We start from the raw sequence: 9,355 nt of genomic DNA on the forward strand, positions 1-9,355 counted from the left end.
AACAGATAGTCATTACCACCCAAAACTTTTCAGCTGTCCATTGATACAAACTGTTGAAAAACTATAGAAATAAACTATTCTCTGAAAAGGCTCAGCGTAAACAGACCCTGACAGTCCATGCAAGGAATAAGTAAATAAATAAACATCATCTCTGCTACTTATCTTAATAATTGCATTCTAGATATACTTTTGAACTACCCTCAGGAATTTCTTAAAGCCAAATCTCTTTCCTACACCCCTAAATTTCAAATGCTAGATGGATGTATGACATGCAGTAAAAAGAAAATAAAATCTTCCACTGCAAGTTATTAACTACTGCAGCCTACTAGTAGTATCTGTAGGCTTGAATTTAGTCCTCTGCAATTCACGAAGACCTGCTTTTGGTGACTGAACTATGCCATAAGAGACAACCAAAATAACTTACTAATTTTATTAAAAATGTAATAGTTTTTTAATAGATGACACCCACACTGACACTTGTCTCCCTCCATTCTTCAGAACACAACATCCATCACAACAAGCATGCACCAGTAAAAGTTTGGCTGACAAGCTCAGAAAGGACCGTGTCTCCAGCGATCTTCACAAAGCAAATGCTGGGCATCTCAAAGACTTTCTTTTCTCAGGATTTACCATGTATAGGTCTCTTCATACTAGAAAGATGTAATTTCAGAGGAAAAATTTTTAAAAATCATTCCTTTGGTTTTGAATTAAAGTCAGGAGAAGAGAGCTGAATTTGGAGGTTTTTTTCCATTTGAATGCTAAAATTGTCAAACTCTGCAGATGGCGATAATGGATGAGTAAGTCGAAAAAAAGGTTACTTATGGGAAACCATAAATGGCTAAGGAATCTGGGGGAGAAGCAAAAGCAGCTCATTTTTCCCTTCTCTTCACTCTTACAGTGAATATACCTATGGTATCATCAGGCCTAATAATGGAAGCTACAGAAGAGGACTCAAGAAACTTTTTGCATTTACTTATACCCTGGATTTCCCATACTAAAGATTAAGGGAAAAACAAAACCCTTAAGACACTTTCCAAACATCTCCAGAAATTCAATTCATTGGCAACTGATGCTTGTGACTGGAGAACAAATGCTCTGACAGAGCACTGGCTTTGGAAATGCACATCAAGTTCCACTATGAAAGTAATTTGACCCACTTGGTGGAGTGATGGAGAGTGGAACTGAAGAATTGGGACAGGATGTACCTTCTCTTTCCTAAGGGAAGCAGCAAAAGAAGACCATAATCGATTTACATATTTGATCATAGAATACCTTATATAAATAATTACTCCTACAGTTATTTTCAACCCATAGCATTGATAAATTCAGTAAATTAGAAAAAAGGCCAGGGTAAAATACATCTTTGTCCAAAAAAAAAAAAAACCAAACCAAAATATTATCCTCCCTGTTTCTGCAAAACTTTGTCCAAATTCAAGCCATTTTTAGTGATAAAATCATAACCACACAACTCAAGAGCTATTGTTGTCTGGATAAAATAACTTTACATAATTTGAATAACTGCTACAGATTAGAGAAAACATATTTAGATAAACAATTTCCAGTGGCACTATCTATGGTTATCCCTAAAATGTTACATTAAAAGTTACTGCAACTGAAACAGTACTTTTTACACCTATGTATTTCTAAGACAGTAAAACGAAACCTTGAAGTGCCAAGATTCACTTAATACCACATAGATCAGTTCTGGTGACTTTTTAAAAAACTTGAAAGAATCTCACAAGCAAGAAAGTGAAGAGAAGAAAACTGCTCCACCTGGAGTGGTGTGGTGCCATTTACAATACTAGGCTACTTTTCCTATGGCCAATGGTCAAAAAATGACAAATGAAGTATTTTACCAATATAAATACAAGTCTTCTGAAATTGTTGCAAAATAGCTAGATCTTGGGAGGGATTTTACTTCATTCTAGCCAATCTAGACAGAGAAGTACAAGACTAGAAACAGAAAATTAATAAAGTGATATGAAAATAAATTACTTACTCTGGTACTACCAAGTCTAACACTACTATTAACAAGAATACATGATATGAAAAAGCAGTAGTTTCAGTCACAGAAAAGGCCTATGTGGATTTTTCAAAGGAAAATAGAAAAATACTGTCCATCTGCAATTTATCTGAGAACAAGCATAAATCAGAGAACTTTATTTTACCAATATTCAAACTAAATATCTGTGAAGTAATCATCATCTTATGGCATCTCAAGAAAAAAAGCATGAACTTAAAGCATAAATTGATTTAAGATGGAAGTCTACTTAGCAATTAGTTTAAGGCAAGTGCTACAGGAAAACATAGTTTAATTACTTACTTCATTCAACAAATTAAATAAATCCATGCAAATGTTACTAAAAAAGGTAAACATTTTTCTCTAAGGCCACGGATTTCACACAAGAGTGTAATTTTTACTACACTTTCCGCACCATGGAACTTTTCCACAAGTGTAGTCTTTTGCACGTGGTAAGAACAATTTGCACATAGGGGTAAGACATTTTAAGCGAGCATTTAACAAGTTATGCTTGCTTTTTCCTAAAAAAGGTTTGGTAAAGCTTCAAAAACAGACAGTAAACAGCCCATGTACTTAGGGGCTCCCCTGAGTACAGTCAGAAGCAATCAGGCAAACACTGTACACTGGTGTGGGGTTCAGACCTCAGAGGAAAGGACTAACTCCAAGATGGAAAGAAAATCTTTCCAAGCATTAGGAAGATGGGTTTGAATACAGTGTGATTGCACTTTCTCAAAGTGATGAAATACTATTAGAAGTATCTTTAACAGATATAGATTTAACAGAAGTTACATTCTAAAATGTAAATACTTGGATGTAGGAACAGGGGCATATATACACTTTCAGCAGCACGCATGATTAGGTACTTACAAAGCACATAAAAAATTTCCTTACCTCTTCCTATTTTGAATCCTGATATCAATATCTGAGTCCTTGTGTCCAGAAATTAATTTATATATTAGGGGGAAAAAAGTAAATAAAAGAAAATCCAGTTATTATCACAACAAAAAGGTAGGAAATACAATCATTTGAAATGCAGGAGTTAGGATCCCACACCACCTTGATGATAGTGCCAAGACAAAGCTTAAGTTTCCAAATGTCTCCATGTTCCAACAAATTTTGGGAAAAGTCACTCTGAAGGAACAAAAGATGGTACTTTGTATGGATAAGATGTTGAAAAACAAAACAAAACAAAAAAAAATCCTGTTCCTCAGATCTCTTCTACTGATTGCCATTGCACAGTAAAACAAATAATTTTTTATTGTAAAAACATTTGTCTAGTCAGTTAAAATAAATTTGGCAATGTCCTTTAATTAAGTAATCAACTGATCCAAGGCCTTTATTATGCCAGTCTCGATACTCAATAGTCCAAATACAACAGTAAGTGTCACATACAATTATTCATAAATAAAAAATTTCTAACTTAGCCAGCTGTACTGTATCTTTCAGCTTCTTCTTTCAAGTGACAAACCAGAAAAAATTATACAGCATAACACATACCCTGAAAATTCATCAAACACTGCACGGACACATTCGCATGAAAAAATGACATTCATGATTACAAAAACTGTAATGTTTACATGCATATTGTAAAAGAATAACAAAGATGACCTGTACTGGTATAATATAATCATAATTCAAACAAAAATTGCATTATATATAATAATTGTGATGTTACTGGATAATAATCAACTAGAGAAGGCATTGCACGCTGTCTCGTTATGTAGAGAGAAAAAAAAGTTCATAAGGGAAAATCTTGACAAAACAGTGATTTGCAAGTTGGCAAATAACAAACTCATTCCATGAACCTAAAAAATTAACTTTTCCTCTCCTAATTACTGCACAGCATTTTCTCATTGACACCAAACATACACAGAATGCTTTCTGTCTTAAATCAAAATTAACTTAATGCTATTCATAAATCAACAGTTTCCAGCAATAAGGACAGTCTCAGTATCAAACAAGGAGGATCCTTACTGCTGCCAGAACACAAACCTTTTTAATGTAGACAAAGTTCTAAGTTACTGTCAGTTAAAAATTCAGAATACAAAATAGTTATCTCTTAAGATCATCCGATATAGACATCTGCAGGGAGAGTAAGTCTTCTCCATACCACTTTGCAAAGATGAAAAACAGTGTCAGAGCTAGTTTAAGTTCTTCTATTGGCAACAAAACTACAAAAAACCCTGATTATCACTCTTGCATATTTCTTCCTTACAATCCCTGCACTATCATAATGCTACCATACATAGCTTGATTTACTCCAGTTCTCACCCCCACCTCCTCAACAATTTCCCCACTGGCTCCATCAACTTAAAATTGTGATTTGAAAGAGGCAGTCATAACTGTGAGAACACTCATTTTCTGGCACAAAGAACAAGTAACTTGAGCCCACCAGAGTTTGTCATTCCCCCTACTTTTAATGATCTGTACCACCCCCTATTTTTGGAAAGTACATGTTGTGTTTGTCAAAGGAATAAAGAGACCCTTAAGTTCCTACATATAGTGTGAAGTTCCAAGTCTAAAGTATTGTTTCTGATTAAAGAGATAAAAGGCAAACGTGGAAAGGAAATAATGTCATTGAAGAACTCACTGCTGGTTTATTTGTTCCTACAATGCTGGCTCTTCGGTATGACTGCCGAAGAGCAAAACTTCAGGTCTCTACAAACTTCAGTCAAACTACCAGTAGCACATAAGGTTTTCAGTCCAATTCGTTCTCACCACACTGAGCATTTCAATTTAATATTCTGTTGATTTAAGTACAGATGCACTTATTCAGTAAAACTGACTTGTGAAAAGCTAATTTTCAGTCAGACAATGAGGCAGCATCACCAGCAGTGACTGAGGTAAGTGCGAGGGTGAGCACTAGATCAAGACGTACAGGGGGGTTCCCAAGGTCAGGGACTCCTGAGCAAGAGCTCAGAGCTGCATCCAGACCTGGAAGCCTTGGTGAGGCAATCAAGCTGGCAGATAAACAGACGCAGAGCCGCCCTGGGGAGAAGGACTTGGGCTTCTGGTGGTGGCCAGCAGGGAGCGGATTCTGCTGCTCTGCTCTGGTGAGACCGCACACGGGTCTACCCTAACCCTGCATCCAGCTCTGGGCTCGCAGCACAGGAAGGACATGGACCTGCTGCAGCGAGTCCAGAGAAGGCCATCGAGACGATCAGAGGGTTAGAGCAGCTCCTACAAGGAAAGGCTGAGCAAACGGGTTGCTCAGCCTGGAAAAGAGAAAGCTTTAGGGTGACCTAACAGCAGCCTTCCAGTACTTGAAGGGAGCCTACAAGAAAAGACAAGGACTTTTTACAAGAGCATTTACTGACAGGACAAGGTGGAATGGCTTCAGAGTGAAAGACAGGAGGTTTTGACTGCAAGGGAACTCTTTGCTGTAAGGGTGGTGAGGCACTGAAAGAGGTTGCCCAGAGAAGCTGTGGATGCTCCATCCCTAGAGGTGTTCAAGGCCAATTTGGATGCTGCCCGGAGAACTAGGTCTAGTGGGAGGTGTCCCTGTCCACAGTAGAGAAGTTGGAACAAAATTACGTTTAACATCCCTTCCAATCCAAACAGGCTATGACTGTATGAATTTCAATAAAAGCAGCAAGTTTTCTCTGGGCTCCTCAGAGCAATTATAGAACAAACCACTATTTATAGTGTTTCTTCGGTTAGCAATGAAAATGTGTTACATATCACAATGGGTAAGATTGCTTTTAACACAGAATAACCTGATTCTTTTTTCTCTTGTACTGCTTGCAAGACTTTCACATACCAGTCTAATACAGCAAGCTTGTATTTTAAGAAGGGTGGTGTAAGTAATGCAAAACTACTTCAAGACAGAGCTTCCAAATAAGTCTTGTGTAAGCTAGAAGACATGGGCACCTTCTGCCTGGCTTCTAACCTACTGCAGTCAAACTGCCCTGAGAAGGTTTTCCTCCCCATTTCCTTTAAATATAACAGCAAACCTAACCCAGCAAATCAGAGTTTAAAAATCACTGAACATCTTTAGTAGCACTGACAAAAAGAGACCAGGGTTCAGATTAATAGCCTCTCAGGAATGCTGACAGTCTTAAATCAACTGCATCTCTAAATGCTACTATCAAAACAAATTCCCACTTAGTAACTACTGACTTACTACATACATGTACCAAACAACAACAGTTCCAAAGGAAGAAGTAGAGAAAATATTTATTGTATAAAATACAAGATGTCCTTATACTTTCTTGTAAGCCAGTATTGTAATTTAGAACAGTAGTTGTAGAGTGAAAGTCTATCAACATGAATGCTTTTCAAAACATCATGTCCACAGCCACTCTGCAGCTCAGAGCTTAGTAGCTCCCCTTAAGAGTTTCAATGGAAATGCTTCAACTTCTTCTCAGGCGTCACCCAAAGAGTTCAGGAATTTTATCCAGAATTATTTCAGTCCTGGGAGTTCATTACATGATAAAAGCTAAAAAGGCCACACTACCTATATTGAATGGCCATATGGGAAAAAAGAAATGAAAGCTATTAAAGTAAGCGTAGAATGGCTCTTGACAAGAAAACTTACCTGTATCTCAAATACAAAGCTTTGAGATGACCTCCTCTAAATCATGTAAGTGGACAGGAGATGTAAGACGAGGACAGCTGCAGCGACTAAAAGCTGTACTTTACAGCCTCTTAGTAGCAGAAATCTTTCATACCATGGCAATTAATTTCTGCCATTCTTGTCATTACTATTAGGCTAGGATAATTACAAACTCTAAGTCTACTTATTGTAACATTTACAAGTGTTCAGTCTTGATTTCCAACAGCGACAGCAGAGTAACAAGACCAAATCAGCCACATCAGCCCAGAAAGAAATCTAATAAATTTTCCTCCAGAACTGGTTTATGAAATGTTATATTTCCAAGCTTTCTGTAGAAAGTCGCATGACCCTCTTCTAATGCATCCTATGTGCTTCCACCACATATCTTGGGTTCTGCACAGCTTCTGTATTCCCTTAAACATATTATAAGCTGTCTACAAGTACAGCTTCAAAAGAAATAGTAATGCTACTGAAAGTGTACAAAGTTTCTGTTTCTATTCCCCTTGTCACAAAAGAATTTAATGAATTTCAGAGCACCTTTATGAGACACATGATGAGTACCACAGTTGAGATTCTAATCTGATCTGCCACTAAAATAATGAATAGAAAACTTCACAAGTATCCCACCCCAAAATAACTAATAATAATCTTTTAACAGCACAGTACCTAGAACTAAAATGACTCCTAACAACACAGCTACCACATGCTTAATTGTTCATTCTGTATAAACAAAAACAATCTATAATGCAGGACAAATACATGGGATGCTCCTTAAACATAAAGGCTCATCTCAACTTTTTTTTTTTAATTCAAAGCTTTTCATTCATGGACTTAATTCTTCTGTGATACTCTGGAAGAAAATACACAATGTTATTTTGAAAAACACCAAAGAAAATATTTTCAGAACATTCCAGAGGATGTAGGGGCAATAAACCAGAATTTCTTGAACTGGTTTCTCAGAGGCATGCATTTCATACAGAAAGCAGGAAGAGCCTAAACTGATCTGACAGAAAGCCTGCACAGTTTTGTAAGCAAAAAAAAAAAAAAAAAAAAGAAAGAAAGAAAAAAAGGAGAAATTGCAAATATGTGAAGCAGCAAAAGAACATCCAAGCACTTGATAACCCTCAATAATCAAACCTCTTTGAACCTTATAAACTCTGGGACATGCAAAACTTTCCACACAGGACACTGAAGTAACACCCAACACTCTGAGGATAGAGCTGACCAACTTAAAAAGCCAAATGTGACACCACAAGTTACTAGAACGCAGTGGTTTAGAAAACTTTCCAAATTTCTTAATACTGAACACATACACATGTATATACGTGTGCGTGTGCGCATATATGTGTATTTGTTTCTAGACTGTAAAACAGACTACAGACTATAGACTGCAAAACAAGCCCCTGTACTTTACCTACGATTACCAATTCATTTCCTATTTCTCACAACTTCATATCATAGATACACAGCACTGGAGCCACATACCTGCACGGCTGAAGTCGCACACCCAAGGGACGTGTCCCCTCTATCTCCACCTTACTGGAAACGCCATCTTCACCCCTCCACTCAAAGAGACCCCTTCTCCCCAAGCCGTGGGATTCTGTTCCCTGCCCAGGCCCCTCCACACAACCGCAACTCCTCCCGCGGGCAGGAACGGGTGGGGCGGGGGGTGTGCGGGTTGCCTTTCCCCCAGCACCGAGAGCCTCCTTCCCCCGCGGTGGGCACACGGGGCAGGACAGGGACAGTCACTCCCCTGGCCCACGGAGACTCCCTGACAGTTTCGGGAGAGGAACCCCACAAAACCCCCCACCCCGCCTGCGACCACCCCACGCCCGCCCCGAAAGTTCCAGCGCGGCCCCCCCAGCCCCAGCCCGCTCCTCCGCAGGCCCCTAAGCCGTCGGGGCGGAGAAGACGCTCGGCCCGCACCCCCTCCTCACCCTGCAGCCCACACCGCAAATACCCCGCAGGCGGGCGGGGGGGCGCCGGGCCGGGCCCGCCCCGCCCCCGAGCCCCTCGGCTGCCCCTCAGCCCCTCGGCGGGGCAAGGCCGGGACCCCCACGCCCGCCCCGGCCCCGCACTGACCTGACGGGGGGGGGCGCGGCCGCCGCTCGGGGCTACAGCGGGGGCTCCCCCCGCCGCCGCCGACCCTCCGCTCCCCGGCCCGTCCTTCTCCGAGCGCCACCGCAGGGCAGAGAGCACAGGAGTCGGAAACGCGAGGCGAAGGGAAGCACCGGCCCCTCTTCCCTTTCCCAAGAAAATTTTAAAAAGAAAAACGGGGGATTTAAAGGGCTCGGCCCGGAGTTTAAAACAAAGAGGCGGAAATAGCCGAGTGCGGCCCGAGCAGAGCCGAGCGGGGGCGCCGCGCTCTCGGCGCATGCGCGCGGGGCGCTCACCCGGGCACGGCGCCGGCCGCCCCCTCCTTCCCTCCCCCGGGCAGCGGGGCCGGCGAAAGGGGGTCCGGAGCCCCCGACAGGCCTGGGCCCGAGCCATGTCCCGGTCATAGAACCGCACAGTACGCTGGGTTGGAAAGGAGCCATCAGGATCATCGAGTCCAACTCTCTCATCCTTGCACAGGACACCCCTGAGAATCACAAAATCACACCATGTGCTTGAGAGCATTGTCCAAAGGCTTCTTGAGCTCTGTCAGGGTTGGTGCTGTGACCACTTCCCTGGGGCACCTGTTCCAGTGCCCAACCACCCTCTGGGTGAAGAACCTTTTCCTGATACCTAGCCTAAAGCACTGCTGACACAACTTCAGTCCATTCCCTCCGGTCCTGTCA

At 41.2% G+C, this 9,355-nt stretch overlaps 1 protein-coding gene across 7 annotated transcripts in view; it reads right to left on the reverse strand.

The window, feature by feature from the left end:
- PCGF3 (polycomb group ring finger 3) overlaps window positions 1-8,924 on the reverse strand; it is a 52,670-nt gene extending 43,746 nt beyond the window's left edge. For 3 of the 7 annotated variants that reach the window (XM_054283139.1, XM_054283135.1, XM_054283134.1), the window contains exons 1-2: window positions 8,658-8,727; window positions 2,912-2,949 (exon numbers count right to left, since the gene is read on the reverse strand). The gene's annotated coding sequence lies outside the window, so the exon portion shown is untranslated. Of the gene's footprint in view, window positions 1-2,911; window positions 2,980-8,657 lie in introns of those variants that run through there. The other 4 variants (XM_054283140.1, XM_054283138.1, XM_054283137.1 and 1 more) reach the window with 4 other exon arrangements.
- Between the last annotated feature and the right edge of the window lie 431 nt (window positions 8,925-9,355).

This window comes from Melozone crissalis, unplaced genomic scaffold, assembly GCF_028551555.1.
Source record: "Melozone crissalis strain CALT ecotype California unplaced genomic scaffold, PUWL_Pcris_2 ptg000005l_1, whole genome shotgun sequence".
Classification (NCBI taxonomy): Eukaryota; Metazoa; Chordata; class Aves; order Passeriformes; family Passerellidae; genus Melozone; species Melozone crissalis.